Source organism: Ambystoma mexicanum, chromosome 1p (assembly GCF_040938575.1).
Source record: "Ambystoma mexicanum isolate Mex_15411 chromosome 1p, UKY_AmexF1_1, whole genome shotgun sequence".
Classification (NCBI taxonomy): domain Eukaryota; kingdom Metazoa; phylum Chordata; class Amphibia; order Caudata; family Ambystomatidae; genus Ambystoma; species Ambystoma mexicanum.
The window spans coordinates 1028671826-1028689776 of NC_090921.1; the positions used below are offsets into that span (position 1 = coordinate 1028671826).

General features: G+C 41.3%; 3 non-coding genes across 3 annotated transcripts; all 3 read right to left on the reverse strand.

Moving 5' to 3' along the window:
- Positions 1-833: 833 nt before the first annotated feature.
- On the reverse strand, positions 834-919 carry TRNAY-GUA (transfer RNA tyrosine (anticodon GUA)). Its single transcript is given in 2 exon segments — positions 834-869; positions 883-919. It is a non-coding gene; the product is annotated as a tRNA-Tyr (tRNA).
- An 8209-nt stretch (positions 920-9128) lies between these two features.
- TRNAS-GGA (transfer RNA serine (anticodon GGA)) lies at positions 9129-9214 on the reverse strand. The gene is given in 2 exon segments: positions 9129-9164; positions 9178-9214. It is a non-coding gene; the product is annotated as a tRNA-Ser (tRNA).
- Positions 9215-9774: 560 nt separating this feature from the next.
- Positions 9775-9860, reverse strand: TRNAY-AUA (transfer RNA tyrosine (anticodon AUA)). Its single transcript is given in 2 exon segments — positions 9775-9810; positions 9824-9860. It is a non-coding gene; the product is annotated as a tRNA-Tyr (tRNA).
- Between the last annotated feature and the right edge of the window lie 8091 nt (positions 9861-17951).

Consider the following 17951-nt stretch of genomic DNA (forward strand, 5'->3'; position numbering starts at 1 on the left):
ATCCAAAACACCTCACAGGAAACCAACGAAGATTGGTGTCGGACAGAAACATAACGTGGCGACAGCCTCAAAGCAAAAGGCATCTATTTTCAGTGATGAAATATAATATAATTATAAATTGTCTGTTATTTTATTTTCCAAGCATTTTACTTTCCAAGTATTCAATAAAATTTGCATTTGGCAAAAGTCCTTCAATCGGGATTTGAACCAGCGACCTAAGGATGCCTGTTTTACCACTACAGTCCTCTGCTCTACCAACTGAGCTATCGAAGGCTTGGCAAAGCAGTCTCTAGCAAGCTCAATACGAGCTTTTACTTCAACCATCGACATTCAAACATCTCTTGCAATTCGTGCAAAATACTACAAATTTGGCTTGTGAGGTTCCCGAATTGAGTAAAAGCACATCAGTTCACAATTAAAAAAATGACCCCCTCCGCAGTCTCCCGCATGTTACTGACCACCATACAAAGGAGGAAAAGTTGAAAGGCGGCGCCTCACAGGCCATCTCCTCAGAGTATTCATCAGTGTTCGGCCTTGACAATATTTTAATATCTTGGATGGTGTATAGTGTTCTCCCATTTCCCTTGAGAAATCAAGATTGTCAAGGGGATTCTGCTGTTTTGTCAGTTCATAGCAAGAGATGGGGATCCAAAATACCTCACAGGAAACCAACGAAGATTGGTGTCGGACAGAAAAATAACGTGGCCACAGCCTCAAAGCAAAAGGCATCTATTTTCAGTGATGAAATATAATATAATTATAAATTGTCTGTTATTTTACTTTCCAAGTATTTTACTTTCCAAGTATTCAATAAAATGTGCATTTGGCAAAAGTCCTTCGAGCCGGATTTGAACCAGCGACCTAAGGATGCCTGTTTTACCACTACAGTCCTCCGCTCTACCAACTGAGCTATCGAAGGCTTGGCAAATCGTTCTCTAGCAAACTCAATACGAGCTTCCACTTCAACCGTCGACTTGTAAACATCTCTTGCAATTCGTGCAAAATACTACAAATTTGGCTTGTGACGTTCCCGAATTGAGTAAAAGCACATCAGTTCCCAATTAAAAAAATGACCCCCTCCGCAGTCTCCCGCATGTTACTGACCACCATACTAAGGGGGAAAAGTTGAAAGGCGGCGCCTCACAGGCCATCTCCTCAGAGTATTCAGCCGTGTTGGGCCTTGACAATATTTTAATATCTTGGATGGTGTATACTGTTCTCTCATTTCCCTTGAGAAATCAAGATTGTCAAGGGGATTCTGCTGTTTTGCCAGTTCATAGCAAGAGATGGGGATCCGAATCACCTCACAGGAAACCAATGAAGATTGGTGTTGGACAGAAACATAACGTGGCCACAGCCTCAAAGCAAAAGGCATCTATTTTCAGTGATGAAATATAATATAATTATAAATTGTCTGTTATTTTATTTTCCAAGTATTTTACTTTCCAAGTATTCAATAAAATTTGCATTTGGCAAAAGTCCTTCGAGCCGGATTTGAACCAGCGACCTAAGGATGCCTGTTTAACCACTACAGTCCTCGGCTCTACCAACTGAGCTATCGAAGGCTTGGCAAATCAATCTCTAGCAAACTCAATACGAGCTTCCACTTCAACCGTCGACTTGTAAACATCTCTTGCAATTCGTGCAAAATACTACAAATTTGGCTTGTGAGGTTCCCGAATTGAGTAAAAGCACATCAGTTCCCAATTAAAAAAATGACCCCCTCCGCAGTCTCCCGCATGTTAATGACCACCATACTAAGGGGGAAAAGTTGAAAGGCGGCGCCTCACAGGCCATCTCCTCAGAGTATTCAGCCGTGTTGGGCCTTGACAATATTTTAATATCTTGGATGGTGTATAGTGTTCTCTCATTTCCCTTGAGAAATCAAGATTGTCAAGGGGATTCTGCTGTTTTGCCAGTTCATAGCAAGAGATGGGGATCCAAAACACCTGACAGGAAACCAATGAAGATTCGTGTTGGACAGAAAAATAACGTGGCCACAGCCTCAAAGCAAAAGGCATCTATTTTCAGTGATGAAATATAATATAATTATAAATTGTCTGTTATTTTACTTTCCAAGTATTTTACTTTCCAAGTATTCAATCAAATGTGCATTTGGCAAAAGTCCTTTGAGCCGGATTTGAACCAGCGACCTAAGGATGCCTGTTTTACCACTACAGTCCTCCCCTCTACCAACTGAGCTATCGAAGGCTTGGCAAATCAACTCTAGCAAACTCAATACGAGCTTCCACTTCAACCGTCGACTTGTAAACATCTCTTGCAATTCGTGCAAAATACTACAAATTTGGCTTGTGAGGTTCCCGAATTGAGTAAAAGCACATCAGTTCCCAATTAAAAAAATGACCCCCTACGCAGTCTCCCGCATGTTACTGACCACCATACTAAGGGGGAAAAGTTGAAAGGCGGCACCTCACAGGCCATCTCCTCAGAGTATTCAGCCGCGTTGGGCCTTGACAATATTTTAATATCTTGGATGGTGAATAGTGTTCTCTCATTTCCCTTGAGAAATCAAGATTGTCAAGGGGATTCTGCTGTTTTGCCAGTTCATAGCATGAGATGGGGATCCAAAACACCTCACAGGAAACCAATGAAGATTCGTGTTGGACAGAAAAATAACATGGTCACAGCCTCAAAGCAAAAGGCATTTATTTTCAGTGATGAAATATAATATAATTATAAATTGGCTGTTATTTTACTTTCCAAGTATTTTACTTTCCAAGTATTCAATAAAATGTGCATTTGGCAAAAGTCCTTCGAGCCGGATTTGAACCAGCGACCTAAGGATGCCTGTTTTACCACTACAGTCCTCCGCTCTACCAACTGAGCTATCCAAGGCTTGGCAAATCAGTCTCTAGCAAGCTCAATACGAGCTTTCACTTCAACCGTCGACATTCAAACATCTCTTGCAATTCGTGCAAAATACTACAAATTTGGCTTGTGAGGTTCCCGAATTGAGTAAAAGCACATCAGTTCACAATTAAAAAAATGACCCCCTCCGCAGTCTCCCGCATGTTACTGACCACCATACTAAGGAGGAAAAGTTGAAAGGCGGCGCCTCACAGGCCAACTCCTCAGAGTATTCATCAGTGTTGGGCCTTGACAATATTTTAATATCTTGGATGGTGTATACTGTTCTCTCATTTCCCTTGAGAAATCAAGATTGTCAAGGGGATTCAGCTGTTTTGTCAGTTCATAGCAAGAGATGGGGATCCAAAATACCTCACAGGAAACCAACGAAGATTGGTGTCGGACACAAAAATAACGTGGTCACAGCCTCAAGACAAAAGGCATCTATTTTCAGTGACAAAGATTAATATAATTAAAAATTGTTGTTCTTTTACTTTCCAAGTATTCAATAAAATGGCATTTGGCAAAAGTACTTTGAGCCAGATTTGAACCAGAGACCTAAGGTTGCTTGTTTCACCCCTATACTCCTCCACTCTACCAACGGAGCTATCCAGGGCTAGGCAAATTATTTTCTAGCAAGCTCAATACGAGCTTCCACTTCAACCGTCGACCTGTAAACATTGCTTGCAATTTGTGCAAAATACTTCAAATTTGGCTTGTGAGGTTCCCTAATTGGTAAAGGCAGATCAGTTCCCAACTAAAAAAATAACCCCCTCCTCGGTCTCCCGCATTTCATGCAGCGATACTGACCAATATACTAAGGAGGAAAAGTTGAAAGGCGGGGCCTGAGAGGTCATCTCCTCAGAGTATTCAGCAGTGTTGGGCCTGACAATATTTTTATATCTTGGATGGTGTATAGTGTTCTCTCGTTTCCCTTGAGAAATCAAGATTGTCAAGGGGATTCTGCTGTTTTGCCAGTTCATAGCAAGAGATGGGGATCCAAAACACCTCACAGGAAACCAATGAAGATTGGTGTCGGACAGAAAAATAACGTGGCCACAGCCTCAAAGCAAAAGGCATCTATTTTCAGTGATGAAATATAATATAATTATAAATTGTCTTTTATTTTACTTTCCAAGTATTTTACTTTCCAAGTATTCAATAAAATGTGCATTTGGCAAAAGTCCTTTGAGCCGGATTTGAACCAGCGACGAGCTATCGAAGGCTTGGCAAATCATTCTCTAGCAAACTCAATACGAGCTTCCACTTCAACCGTCGACTTGTAAACATCTCTTGCAATTCGTGCAAAATACTACAAATTTGGCTTGTGAGGTTCCCGAATTGAGTAAAAGCACATCAGTTCCCAGTTAAAAAAATGACCCCCTCCGCAGTCTCCCGCATGTTACTGACCACAATACTAAGGGGGAAAAGTTGAAAGGCGGCGCCTCACAGGCCATCTCCTCAGAGTATTCAGCCGTGTTGGGCCTTGATAATATTTTAATATCTTGGATGGTGTATAGTGTTCTCCCATTTCCCTTGAGAAATCAAGATTGTCAAGGGGATTCTGCTGTTTTGTCAGTTCATAGCAAGAGATGGGGATCCAAAACACCTCACAGGAAACCAACGAAGATTGGTGTCGGACAGAAACATAACGTGGCCACAGCCTCAAAGCAAAAGGCATCTATTTTCAGTGATGAAATATAATATAATTATAAATTGTCTATTATTTTATTTTCCAAGTATTTTACTTTCCAAGTATTCAATAAAATGTGCATTTGGCAAAAGTCCTTCAATCCGGATTCCAACCAGCGACCTAAGGATGCCAGTTTTACCACGACAGTCCTCAGCTCTACCAACTGAGCTATCGAAGGCTTGGCAAATCAGTCTTTAGCAAGCTCAATACGAGCTTCCACTTCAACCGTCGACATGCAAACATCTATTGCAATTCGTGCAAAATACTACAAATTTGGCTTGTGAGGTTCCCGAATTGAGTAAAAGCACATCAGTTCCCAATTAAAAAAATGACCCCCTCCGCAGTCTCCCGCATGTTACTGACCACCATACTAAGGGGGAAAAGTTGAAAGGCGCGCCTCACAGGCCATCTCCTCAGAGTATTCAGCCGTGTTGGGCCTTGACAATATTTTAATATCTTGGATGGTGTATAGTGTTCTCCCATTTCCCTTGAGAAATCAAGATTGTCAAGGGGATTCTGCTGTTTTGTCAGTTCATAGCAAGAGATGGGGATCCAAAACACCTCACAGGAAACCAACGAAGATTGGTGTCGGACAGAAACATAACGTGGCGACAGCCTCAAAGCAAAAGGAATCTATTTTCAGTGATGAAATATAATATAATTATAAATTGTCTGTTATTTTATTTTCCAAGCATTTTACTTTCCAAGTATTCAATAAAATTTGCATTTGGCAAAAGTCCTTCAATCTGGATTTGAACCAGGGACCTAAGGATGCCTGTTTTACCACTACAGTCCTCTGCTCTACCAACTGAGCTATCGAAGGCTTGGCAAATCAGTCTTTAGCAAGCTCAATACGAGCTTCCACTTCAACCGTCGACTTGTAAACATCTCTTGCAATTCGTGCAAAATACTACAAATTTGGCTTGTGAGGTTCCCGAATTGAGTAAAAGCACATCAGTTCCCAATTAAAAAAATGACCCCCTACGCAGTCTCCCGCATGTTACTGACCACCATACTAAGGGGGAAAAGTTGAAAGGCGGCACCTCACAGGCCATCTCCTCAGAGTATTCAGCCGCGTTGGGCCTTGACAATATTTTAATATCTTGGATGGTGAATAGTGTTCTCTCATTTCCCTTGAGAAATCAAGATTGTCAAGGGGATTCTGCTGTTTTGCCAGTTCATAGCATGAGATGGGGATCCAAAACACCTCACAGGAAACCAATGAAGATTCGTGTTGGACAGAAAAATAACATGGTCACAGCCTCAAAGCAAAAGGCATTTATTTTCAGTGATGAAATATAATATAATTATAAATTGGCTGTTATTTTATTTTCCAAGTATTTTACTTTCCAAGTATTCAATAAAATGTGCATTTGGCAAAAGTTCTTCGAGCCGGATTTGAACCAGCGACCTAAGGATGCCTGTTTTACCACTACAGTCCTCCGCTCTACCAACTGAGCTATCCAAGGCTTGGCAAATCAGTCTCTAGCAAGCTCAATACGAGCTTTCACTTCAACCGTCGACATTCAAACATCTCTTGCAATTCGTGCAAAATACTACAAATTTGGCTTGTGAGGTTCCCGAATTGAGTAAAAGCACATCAGTTCACAATTAAAAAAATGACCCCCTCCGCAGTCTCCCGCATGTTACTGACCACCATACTAAGGAGGAAAAGTTGAAAGGCGGCGCCTCACAGGCCATCTCCTCAGAGTATTCATCAGTGTTGGGCCTTGACAATATTTTAATATCTTGGATGGTGTATAGTGTTCTCCCATTTCCCTTGAGAAATCAAGATTGTCAAGGGGATTCTGCTGTTTTGTCAGTTCATAGCAAGAGATGGGGATCCAAAATACCTCACAGGAAACCAACGAAGATTGGTGTCGGACAGAAAAATAACGTGGCCACAGCCTCAAAGCAAAAGGCATCTATTTTCAGTGATGAAATATAATATAATTATAAATTGTCTTTTATTTTACTTTCCAAGTATTTTACTTTCCAAGTATTCAATAAAATGTGCATTTGGCAAAAGTCCTTTGAGCCGGATTTGAACCAGCGACGAGCTATCGAAGGCTTGGCAAATCATTCTCTAGCAAACTCAATACGAGCTTCCACTTCAACCGTCGACTTGTAAACATCTCTTGCAATTCGTGCAAAATACTACAAATTTGGCTTGTGAGGTTCCCGAATTGAGTAAAAGCACATCAGTTCCCAGTTAAAAAAATGACCCCCTCCGCAGTCTCCCGCATGTTACTGACCACCATACTAAGGGGGAAACGTTGAAAGGCGGCGCCTCACAGGCCATCTCCTCAGAGTATTCAGCCGTGATGGGCCTTGACAATATTTTAATATCTTGGATGGTGTATAGTGTTCTCCCATTTCCCTTGAGAAATCAAGATTGTCAAGGGGATTCTGCTGTTTTGTCAGTTCATAGCAAGAGATGGGGATCCAAAACACCTCACAGGAAACCAACGAAGATTGGTGTCGGACAGAAACATAACGTGGCCACAGCCTCAAAGCAAAAGGCATCTATTTTCAGTGATGAAATATAATATAATTATAAATTGTCTATTATTTTATTTTCCAAGTATTTTACTTTCCAAGTATTCAATAAAATGTGCATTTGGCAAAAGTCCTTCAATCCGGATTTCAACCAGCGAACTAAGGATGCCAGTTTTACCACGACAGTCCTCCGCTCTACCAACTGAGCTATCGAAGGCTTGGCAAATCAGTCTTTAGCAAGCTCAATACGAGCTTCCACTTCAACCGTCGACATGCAAACATCTATTGCAATTCGTGCAAAATACTACAAATTTGGCTTGTGAGGTTCCCGAATTGAGTAAAAGCACATCAGTTCCCAATTAAAAAAATGACCCCCTCCGCAGTCTCCCGCATGTTACTGACCACCATACTAAGGGGGAAAAGTTGAAAGGCGCGCCTCACAGGCCATCTCCTCAGAGTATTCAGCCGTGTTGGGCCTTGACAATATTTTAATATCTTGGATGGTGTATAGTGTTCTCCCATTTCCCTTGAGAAATCAAGATTGTCAAGGGGATTCTGCTGTTTTGTCAGTTCATAGCAAGAGATGGGGATCCAAAACACCTCACAGGAAACCAACGAAGATTGGTGTCGGACAGAAACATAACGTGGCGATAGCCTCAAAGCAAAAGGCATCTATTTTCAGTGATGAAATATAATATAATTATAAATTGTCTGTTATTTTATTTTCCAAGCATTTTACTTTCCAAGTATTCAATAAAATTTGCATTTGGCAAAAGTCCTTCAATCTGGATTTGAACCAGCGACCTAAGGATGCCTGTTTTGCCACTACAGTCCGCTGCTCTACCAACTGAGCTATCGAAGGCTTGGCAAATCAGTCTCTAGCAAGCTCAATACGAGCTTTCACTTCAACCGTCGACATTCAAACATCTCTTGCAATTCGTGCAAAATACTACAAATTTGGCTTGTGAGGTTCCCGAATTGAGTAAAAGCACATCAGTTCACAATTAAAAAAATGACCCCCTCCGAGGTCTCCCGCATGTTACTGACCACCATACTAAGGGGGAAAAGTTGAAAGGCGGCGCCTCACAGGCCATCTCCTCAGAGTATTCAGCTGTGTTGGGCCTTGACAATATTTTAATATCTTGGATGGTGTATAGTGTTCTCTCATTTCCCTTGAGAAATCAAGATTGTCAAGGGGATTCTGCTGTTTTGCCAGTTCATAGCAAGAGATGGGGATCCAAAACACCTCACATGAAACCAATGAAGATTCGTGTTGGACAGAAACATAACGTGGCCACAGCCTCAAAGCAACAGGCATCTATTTTCAGTGATGAAATATAATATAATCATAAATTGTCTGTTATTTTACTTTCCAAGTATTTTACTTTCCAAGTATTCAATAAAATTTGCATTTGGCAAAAGTCTTTCGAGCCGGATTTGAACCAGCGACCTAAGGATGCCTGTTGTACTATTACAGTCCTCTGCTCTACCAACTGAGCTATCGAAGGCTTGGCAAATCATTCTCTAGCAAACTCAATACGAGCTTCCACTTCAACCGTCGACTTGTAAACATCTCTTGCAATTCGTGCAAAATACTACAAATTTGGCTTGTGAGGTTCCGGAATTGAGTAAAAGCACATCAGTTCCCAATTAAAAAAATGACCCCCTCCGCAGTCTCCCGCATGTTACTGACCACCATGCTAAGGGGGAAAAGTTGAAAGGCGGCACCTCACAGGCCATCTCCTCAGAGTATTCAGCCGCGTTGGGCCTTGACAATATTTTAATATCTTGGATGGTGTATAGTGTTCTCTCATTTCCCTTGAGAAATCAAGATTGTCAAGGGGATTCTGCTGTTTTGCCAGTTCATAGCAAGAGATGGGGATCCAAAACACCTCACAGGAAACCAATGAAGATTCGTGTTGGACAGAAAAATAACGTGGTCACAGCCTCAAAGCAAAAGGCATCTATTTTCAGTGATGAAATATAATATAATTATAAATTGTCTGTTATTTTACTTTCCAAGTATTTTACTTTCCAAGTATTCAATAAAATGTGCATTTGGCAAAAGTCCTTCGAGCCGGATTTGAACCAGTGACCTAAGGATGCCTGTTTTACCACTCCAGTCCTCCGCTCTACCAACTGAGCTATCGAAGGCTTGGCAAATCATTCTCTAGCAAGCTCAATACGAGCTTTCACTTCAACCGTCGACATTCAAACATCTCTTGCAATTCGTGCAAAATACTACAAATTTGGCTTGTGAGGTTCCCGAATTGAGTAAAAGCACATCAGTTCACAATTAAAAAAATGACCCCCTCCGCAGTCTCCCGCATGTTACTGACCACCATACAAAGGAGGAAAAGTTGAAAGGCGGCGCCTCACAGGCCATCTCCTCAGAGTATTCATCAGTGTTCGGCCTTGACAATATTTTAATATCTTGGATGGTGTATAGTGTTCTCCCATTTCCCTTGAGAAATCAAGATTGTCAAGGGGATTCTGCTGTTTTGTCAGTTCATAGCAAGAGATGGGGATCCAAAACACCTCACAGGAAACCAACGAAGATTGGTGTCGGACAGAAACATAACGTGGCGACAGCCTCAAAGCAAAAGGCATCTATTTTCAGTGATGAAATATAATATAATTATAAATTGTCTGTTATTTTATTTTCCAAGCATTTTACTTTCCAAGTATTCAATAAAATTTGCATTTGGCAAAAGTCCTTCAATCTGGATTTGAACCAGCAACCTAAGGATGCCTGTTTTACCACTATAGTCCTCTGCTCTACCAACTGAGCTATCGAAGGCTTGGCAAATCAGTCTCTAGCAAGCTCAATACGAGCTTTTACTTCAACCGTCGACATTCAAACATCTCTTGCAATTCGTGCAAAATACTACAAATTTGGCTTGTGAGGTTCACGAATTGAGTAAAAGCACATCAGTTCACAATTAAAAAAATGACCCCCTCCGAGGTCTCCCGCATGTTACTGACCACCATACTAAGGGGGAAAAGTTGAAAGGCGGCGCCTCACAGGCCATCTCCTCAGAGTATTCAGCCGTGTTGGGCCTTGACAATATTTTAATATCTTGGATGGTGTATAGTGTTCTCTCATTTCCCTTGAGAAATCAAGATTGTCAAGGGGATTCTGCTGTTTTGCCAGTTCATAGCAAGAGATGGGGATCCAAAACACCTCACATGAAACCAATGAAGATTCGTGTTGGACAGAAACATAACGTGGCCACAGCCTCAAAGCAACAGGCATCTATTTTCAGTGATGAAATATAATATAATCATAAATTGTCTGTTATTTTACTTTCCAAGTATTTTACTTTCCAAGTATTCAATAAAATTTGCATTTGGCAAAAGTCTTCCGAGCCAGATTTGAACCAGCGACCTAAGGATGCCTGTTGTACTACTACAGTCCTCTGCTCTACCAACTGAGCTATCGAAGGCTTGGCAAATCATTCTCTAGCAAACTCAATACGAGCTTCCACTTCAACCGTCGACTTGTAAACATCTCTTGCAATTCGTGCAAAATACTACAAATTTGGCTTGTGAGGTTCCCGAATTGAGTAAAAGCACATCAGTTCCCAATTAAAAAAATGACCCCTCCGCAGTCTCCCGCATGTTACTGACCACCATACTAAGGGGGAAAAGTTGAAAGGCGGCACCTCACAGGCCATCTCCTCAGAGCATTCAGCCGCGTTGGGCCTTGACAATATTTTAATATCTTGGATGGTGTATAGTGTTCTCTCATTTCCCTTGAGAAATCAAGATTGTCAAGGGGATTCTGCTGTTTTGCCAGTTCATAGCAAGAGATGGGGATCCAAAACACCTCACATGAAACCAATGAAGATTCGTGTTGGACAGAAACATAACGTGGCCACAGCCTCAAAGCAACAGGCATCTATTTTCAGTGATGAAATATAATATAATCATAAATGGTCTGTTATTTTATTTTCCAAGTATTTTACTTTCCAAGTATTCAATAAAATTTGCATTTGGCAAAAGTCATTCGAGCCGGATTTGAACCAGCGACCTAAGGATGCCTGTTTTACCACTACAGTCCTCCGCTCTACCAACTGAGCTATCGAAGGCTTGGCAAAGCATTCTCTAGCAAACTCAATACGAGCTTCCACTTCAACCGTCGACTTGTAAACATCTCTTGCAATTCGTGCAAAATACTACAAATTTGGCTTGTGAGGTTCCCGAATTGAGTAAAAGCACATCAGTTCCCAATTAAAAAAATGACCCCCTCTGCAGTCTCCTGCATGTTACTGACCACCATACTAAGGGGGAAAACTTGAAAGGCGGCGCCTCACAGGCCATCTCCTCAGAGTATTCAGCCGTGTTGGGCCTTGACAATATTTTAATATTTTGGATGTTGTATAGTGTTCTCCCATTTCCCTTGAGAAATCAAGATTGTCAAGGGGATTCTGCTGTTTTGTCAGTTCATAGCAAGAGATGGGGATCCAAAATACCTCACAGGAAACCAACGAAGATTGGTGTCGGACAGAAAAATAACGTGGCCACAGCCTCAAAGCAAAAGGCATCTATTTTCAGTGATGAAATATAATATAATTATAAATTGTCTTTTATTTTACTTTCCAAGTATTTTACTTTCCAAGTATTCAATAAAATGTGCATTTGGCAAAAGTCCTTTGAGCCGGATTTGAACCAGCGACGAGCTATCGAAGGCTTGGCAAATCATTCTCTAGCAAACTCAATACGAGCTTCCACTTCAACCGTCGACTTGTAAACATCTCTTGCAATTCGTGCAAAATACTACAAATTTGGCTTGTGAGGTTCCCGAATTGAGTAAAAGCACATCAGTTCCCAATTAAAAAAATGCCCCCTCCGCAGTCTCCCGCATGTTACTGACCACCATACTAAGGAGGAAAAGTTGAAAGGCGGCGCCTCACAGGCCATCTCCTCAGAGTATTCATCAGTGTTCGGCCTTGACAATATTTAAATATCTTGGATGGTGTATAGTGTTCTCCCATTTCCCTTGAGAAATCAAGATTGTCAAGGGGATTCTGCTGTTTTGCCAGTTCATAGCAAGAGATGGGGATCCAAAACACCTCACAGGAAAACAATGAAGATTGGCGTTGGACAGAAACATAACGTGGCCACAGCCTCAAAGCAAAAGGCATCTATTTTCAGTGATGAAATATAATATAATTATAAATTGTCTGTTATTTTATTTTCCAAGTATTTTACTTTCCAAGTATTCAATAAAATTTGCATTTGGCAAAAGTCATTCGAGCCGGATTTGAACCAGCGACCTAAGGATGCCTGTTTTACCACTACAGTCCTCCGCTCTACCAACTGAGCTATCGAAGGCTTGGCAAAGCATTCTCTAGCAAACTCAATACGAGCTTCCACTTCAACCGTCGACTTGTAAACATCTCTTGCAATTCGTGCAAAATACTACAAATTTGGCTTGTGAGGTTCCCGAATTGAGTAAAAGCACATCAGTTCCCAATTAAAAAAATTACCCCCTCTGCAGTCTCCTGCATGTTACTGACCACCATACTAAGGGGGAAAACTTGAAAGGCGGCGCCTCACAGGCCATCTCCTCAGAGTATTCAGCCGTGTTGGGCCTTGACAATATTTTAATATTTTGGATGATGTATAGTGTTCTCCCATTTCCCTTGAGAAATCAAGATTGTCAAGGGGATTCTGCTGTTTTGTCAGTTCATAGCAAGAGATGGGGATCCAAAATACCTCACAGGAAACCAACGAAGATTGGTGTCGGACAGAAAAATAACGTGGCCACAGCCTCAAAGCAAAAGGCATCTATTTTCAGTGATGAAATATAATATAATTATAAATTGTCTTTTATTTTACTTTCCAAGTATTTTACTTTCCAAGTATTCAATAAAATGTGCATTTGGCAAAAGTCCTTTGAGCCGGATTTGAACCAGCGACGAGCTATCGAAGGCTTGGCAAATCATTCTCTAGCAAACTCAATACGAGCTTCCACTTCAACCGTCGACTTGTAAACATCTCTTGCAATTCGTGCAAAATACTACAAATTTGGCTTGTGAGGTTCCCGAATTGAGTAAAAGCACATCAGTTCCCAGTTAAAAAAATGACCCCCTCCGCAGTCTCCCGCATTTTACTGACCACCATACTAAAGGGGAAAAGTTGAAAGGCGGCGCCTCACAGGCCATCTCCTCAGAGTATTCAGCCGTGTTGGGCCTTGACAATATTTTAATATCTTGGATGGTGTATAGTGTTCTCCCATTTCCCTTGAGAAATCAAGATTGTCAAGGGGATTCTGCTGTTTTGTCAGTTCATAGCAAGAGATGGGGATCCAAAACACCTCACAGGAAACCAACGAAGATTGGTGTCGGACAGAAACATAACGTGGCCACAGCCTCAAAGCAAAAGGCATCTATTTTCAGTGATGAAATATAATATAATTATAAATTGTCTGTTATTTTATTTTCCAAGTATTTTACTTTCCAAGTATTCAATAAAATGTGCATTTGGCAAAAGTCCTTCAATCCGGATTTCAACCAGCGACCTAAGGATTCCAGTTTTACCACGACAGTCCTACGCTCTACCAACTGAGCTATCGAAGGCTTGGCACATCAGTCTCTAGCAAGCTCAATACGAGCTTCCACTTCAACCGTCGACATGCAAACATCTATTGCAATTCGTGCAAAATACTACAAATTTGGCTTGTGAGGTTCCCGAATTGAGTAAAAGCACATCAGTTCCCAATTAAAAAAATGACCCCCTCCGCAGTCTTCCGCATGTTACTGACCACCATACTAAGGGGGAAAAGTTGAAAGGCGCGCCTCACAGGCCATCTCCTCAGAGTATTCAGCCGTGTTGGGCCTTGACAATATTTTAATATCTTGGATGGTGTATAGTGTTCTCCCATTTCCCTTGAGAAATCAAGATTGTCAAGGGGATTCTGCTGTTTTGTCAGTTCATAGCAAGAGATGGGGATCCAAAACACCTCACAGGAAACCAACGAAGATTGGTGTCGGACAGAAACATAACGTGGCGACAGCCTCAAAGCAAAAGGCATCTATTTTCAGTGATGAAATATAATATAATTATAAATTGTCTGTTATTTTATTTTCCAAGCATTTTACTTTCCAAGTATTCAATAAAATTTGCATTTGGCAAAAGTCCTTCAATCTGGATTTGAACCAGCGACCTAAGGATGCCTGTTTTACCACTACAGTCCTCTGCTCTACCAACTGAGCTATCGAAGGCTTTGCAAATCAGTCTCTAGCAAGCTCAATACGAGCTTTCACTTCAACCGTCGACATTCAAACATCTCTTGCAATTCGTGCAAAATACTACAAATTTGGCTTGTGAGGTTCCCGAATTGAGTAAAAGCACATCAGTTCACAATTAAAAAAATGACCCCCTCCGAGGTCTCCCGCATGTTACTGACCACCATACTAAGGGGGAAAAGTTGAAAGGCGGCGCCTCACAGGCCAACTCCTCAGAGTATTCATCAGTGTTGGGCCTTGACAATATTTTAATATCTTGGATGGTGTATACTGTTCTCTCATTTCCCTTGAGAAATCAAGATTGTCAAGGGGATTCAGCTGTTTTGTCAGTTCATAGCAAGAGATGGGGATCCAAAATACCTCACAGGAAACCAACGAAGATTGGTGTCGGACACAAAAATAACGTGGTCACAGCCTCAAGACAAAAGGCATCTATTTTCAGTGACAAAGATTAATATAATTAAAAATTGTTGTTCTTTTACTTTCCAAGTATTCAATAAAATGGCATTTGGCAAAAGTACTTTGAGCCAGATTTGAACCAGAGACCTAAGGTTGCTTGTTTCACCCCTATACTCCTCCACTCTACCAACGGAGCTATCCAGGGCTAGGCAAATTATTTTCTAGCAAGCTCAATACGAGCTTCCACTTCAACCGTCGACCTGTAAACATTGCTTGCAATTTGTGCAAAATACTTCAAATTTGGCTTGTGAGGTTCCCTAATTGGTAAAGGCAGATCAGTTCCCAACTAAAAAAATAACCCCCTCCTCGGTCTCCCGCATTTCATGCAGCGATACTGACCAATATACTAAGGAGGAAAAGTTGAAAGGCGGGGCCTGAGAGGTCATCTCCTCAGAGTATTCAGCAGTGTTGGGCCTGACAATATTTTTATATCTTGGATGGTGTATAGTGTTCTCTCGTTTCCCTTGAGAAATCAAGATTGTCAAGGGGATTCTGCTGTTTTGCCAGTTCATAGCAAGAGATGGGGATCCAAAACACCTCACAGGAAACCAATGAAGATTGGTGTCGGACAGAAAAATAACGTGGCCACAGCCTCAAAGCAAAAGGCATCTATTTTCAGTGATGAAATATAATATAATTATAAATTGTCTTTTATTTTACTTTCCAAGTATTTTACTTTCCAAGTATTCAATAAAATGTGCATTTGGCAAAAGTCCTTTGAGCCGGATTTGAACCAGCGACGAGCTATCGAAGGCTTGGCAAATCATTCTCTAGCAAACTCAATACGAGCTTCCACTTCAACCGTCGACTTGTAAACATCTCTTGCAATTCGTGCAAAATACTACAAATTTGGCTTGTGAGGTTCCCGAATTGAGTAAAAGCACATCAGTTCCCAGTTAAAAAAATGACCCCCTCCGCAGTCTCCCGCATGTTACTGACCACCATACTAAGGGGGAAAAGTTGAAAGGCGGCGCCTCACAGGCCATCTCCTCAGAGTATTCAGCCGTGTTGGGCCTTGACAATATTTTAATATCTTGGATGGTGTATAGTGTTCTCCCATTTCCCTTGAGAAATCAAGATTGTCAAGGGGATTCTGCTGTTTTGTCAGTTCATAGCAAGAGATGGGGATCCAAAACACCTCACAGGAAACCAACGAAGATTGGTGTCGGACAGAAACATAACGTGGCCACAGCCTCAAAGCAAAAGGCATCTATTTTCAGTGATGAAATATAATATAATTATAAATTGTCTATTATTTTATTTTCCAAGTATTTTACTTTCCAAGTATTCAATAAAATGTGCATTTGGCAAAAGTCCTTCAATCCGGATTTCAACCAGCGACCTAAGGATGCCAGTTTTACCACGACAGTCCTCCGCTCTACCAACTGAGCTATCGAAGGCTTGGCAAATCAGTCTTTAGCAAGCTCAATACGAGCTTCCACTTCAACCGTCGACATGCAAACATCTATTGCAATTCGTGCAAAATACTACAAATTTGGCTTGTGAGGTTCCCGAATTGAGTAAAAGCACATCAGTTCCCAATTAAAAAAATGACCCCCTCCGCAGTCTCCCGCATGTTACTGACCACCATACTAAGGGGGAAAAGTTGAAAGGCGCTCCTCACAGGCCATCTCCTCAGAGTATTCAGCCGCCTTGGGCCTTGACAATATTTTAATATCTTGGATGGTGTATAGTGTTCTCTCATTTCCCTTGAGAAATCAAGATTGTCAAGGAGATTCTGCTGTTTTGTCAGTTCATAGCAAGAGATGGGGATCCAAAACACCTCACAGGAAACCAACGAAGATTGGTGTCGGACAGAAACATAACGTGGCGACAGCCTCAAAGCAAAAGGCATCTATTTTCAGTGATGAAATATAATATAATTATAAATTGTCTGTTATTTTATTTTCCAAGCATTTTACTTTCCAAGTATTCAATAAAATTTGCATTTGGCAAAAGTCCTTCAATCTGGATTTGAACCAGCGACCTAAGGATGCCTGTTTTACCACTACAGTCCTCTGCTCTACCAACTGAGCTATCGAAGGCTTTGCAAATCAGTCTCTAGCAAGCTCAATACGAGCTTTCACTTCAACCGTCGACATTCAAACATCTCTTGCAATTCGTGCAAAATACTACAAATTTGGCTTGTGAGGTTCCCGAATTGAGTAAAAGCACATCAGTTCACAATTAAAAAAATGACCCCCTCCGAGGTCTCCCGCATGTTACTGACCACCATACTAAGGGGGAAAAGTTGAAAGGCGGCGCCTCACAGGCCAACTCCTCAGAGTATTCATCAGTGTTGGGCCTTGACAATATTTTAATATCTTGGATGGTGTATACTGTTCTCTCATTTCCCTTGAGAAATCAAGATTGTCAAGGGGATTCAGCTGTTTTGTCAGTTCATAGCAAGAGATGGGGATCCAAAATACCTCACAGGAAACCAACGAAGATTGGTGTCGGACACAAAAATAACGTGGTCACAGCCTCAAGACAAAAGGCATCTATTTTCAGTGACAAAGATTAATATAATTAAAAATTGTTGTTCTTTTACTTTCCAAGTATTCAATAAAATGGCATTTGGCAAAAGTACTTTGAGCCAGATTTGAACCAGAGACCTAAGGTTGCTTGTTTCACCCCTATACTCCTCCACTCTACCAACGGAGCTATCCAGGGCTAGGCAAATTATTTTCTAGCAAGCTCAATACGAGCTTCCACTTCAACCGTCGACCTGTAAACATTGCTTGCAATTTGTGCAAAATACTTCAAATTTGGCTTGTGAGGTTCCCTAATTGGTAAAGGCAGATCAGTTCCCAACTAAAAAAATAACCCCCTCCTCGGTCTCCCGCATTTCATGCAGCGATACTGACCAATATACTAAGGAGGAAAAGTTGAAAGGCGGGGCCTGAGAGGTCATCTCCTCAGAGTATTCAGCAGTGTTGGGCCTGACAATATTTTTATATCTTGGATGGTGTATAGTGTTCTCTCGTTTCCCTTGAGAAATCAAGATTGTCAAGGGGATTCTGCTGTTTTGCCAGTTCATAGCAAGAGATGGGGATCCAAAACACCTCACAGGAAACCAATGAAGATTGGTGTCGGACAGAAAAATAACGTGGCCACAGCCTCAAAGCAAAAGGCATCTATTTTCAGTGATGAAATATAATATAATTATAAATTGTCTT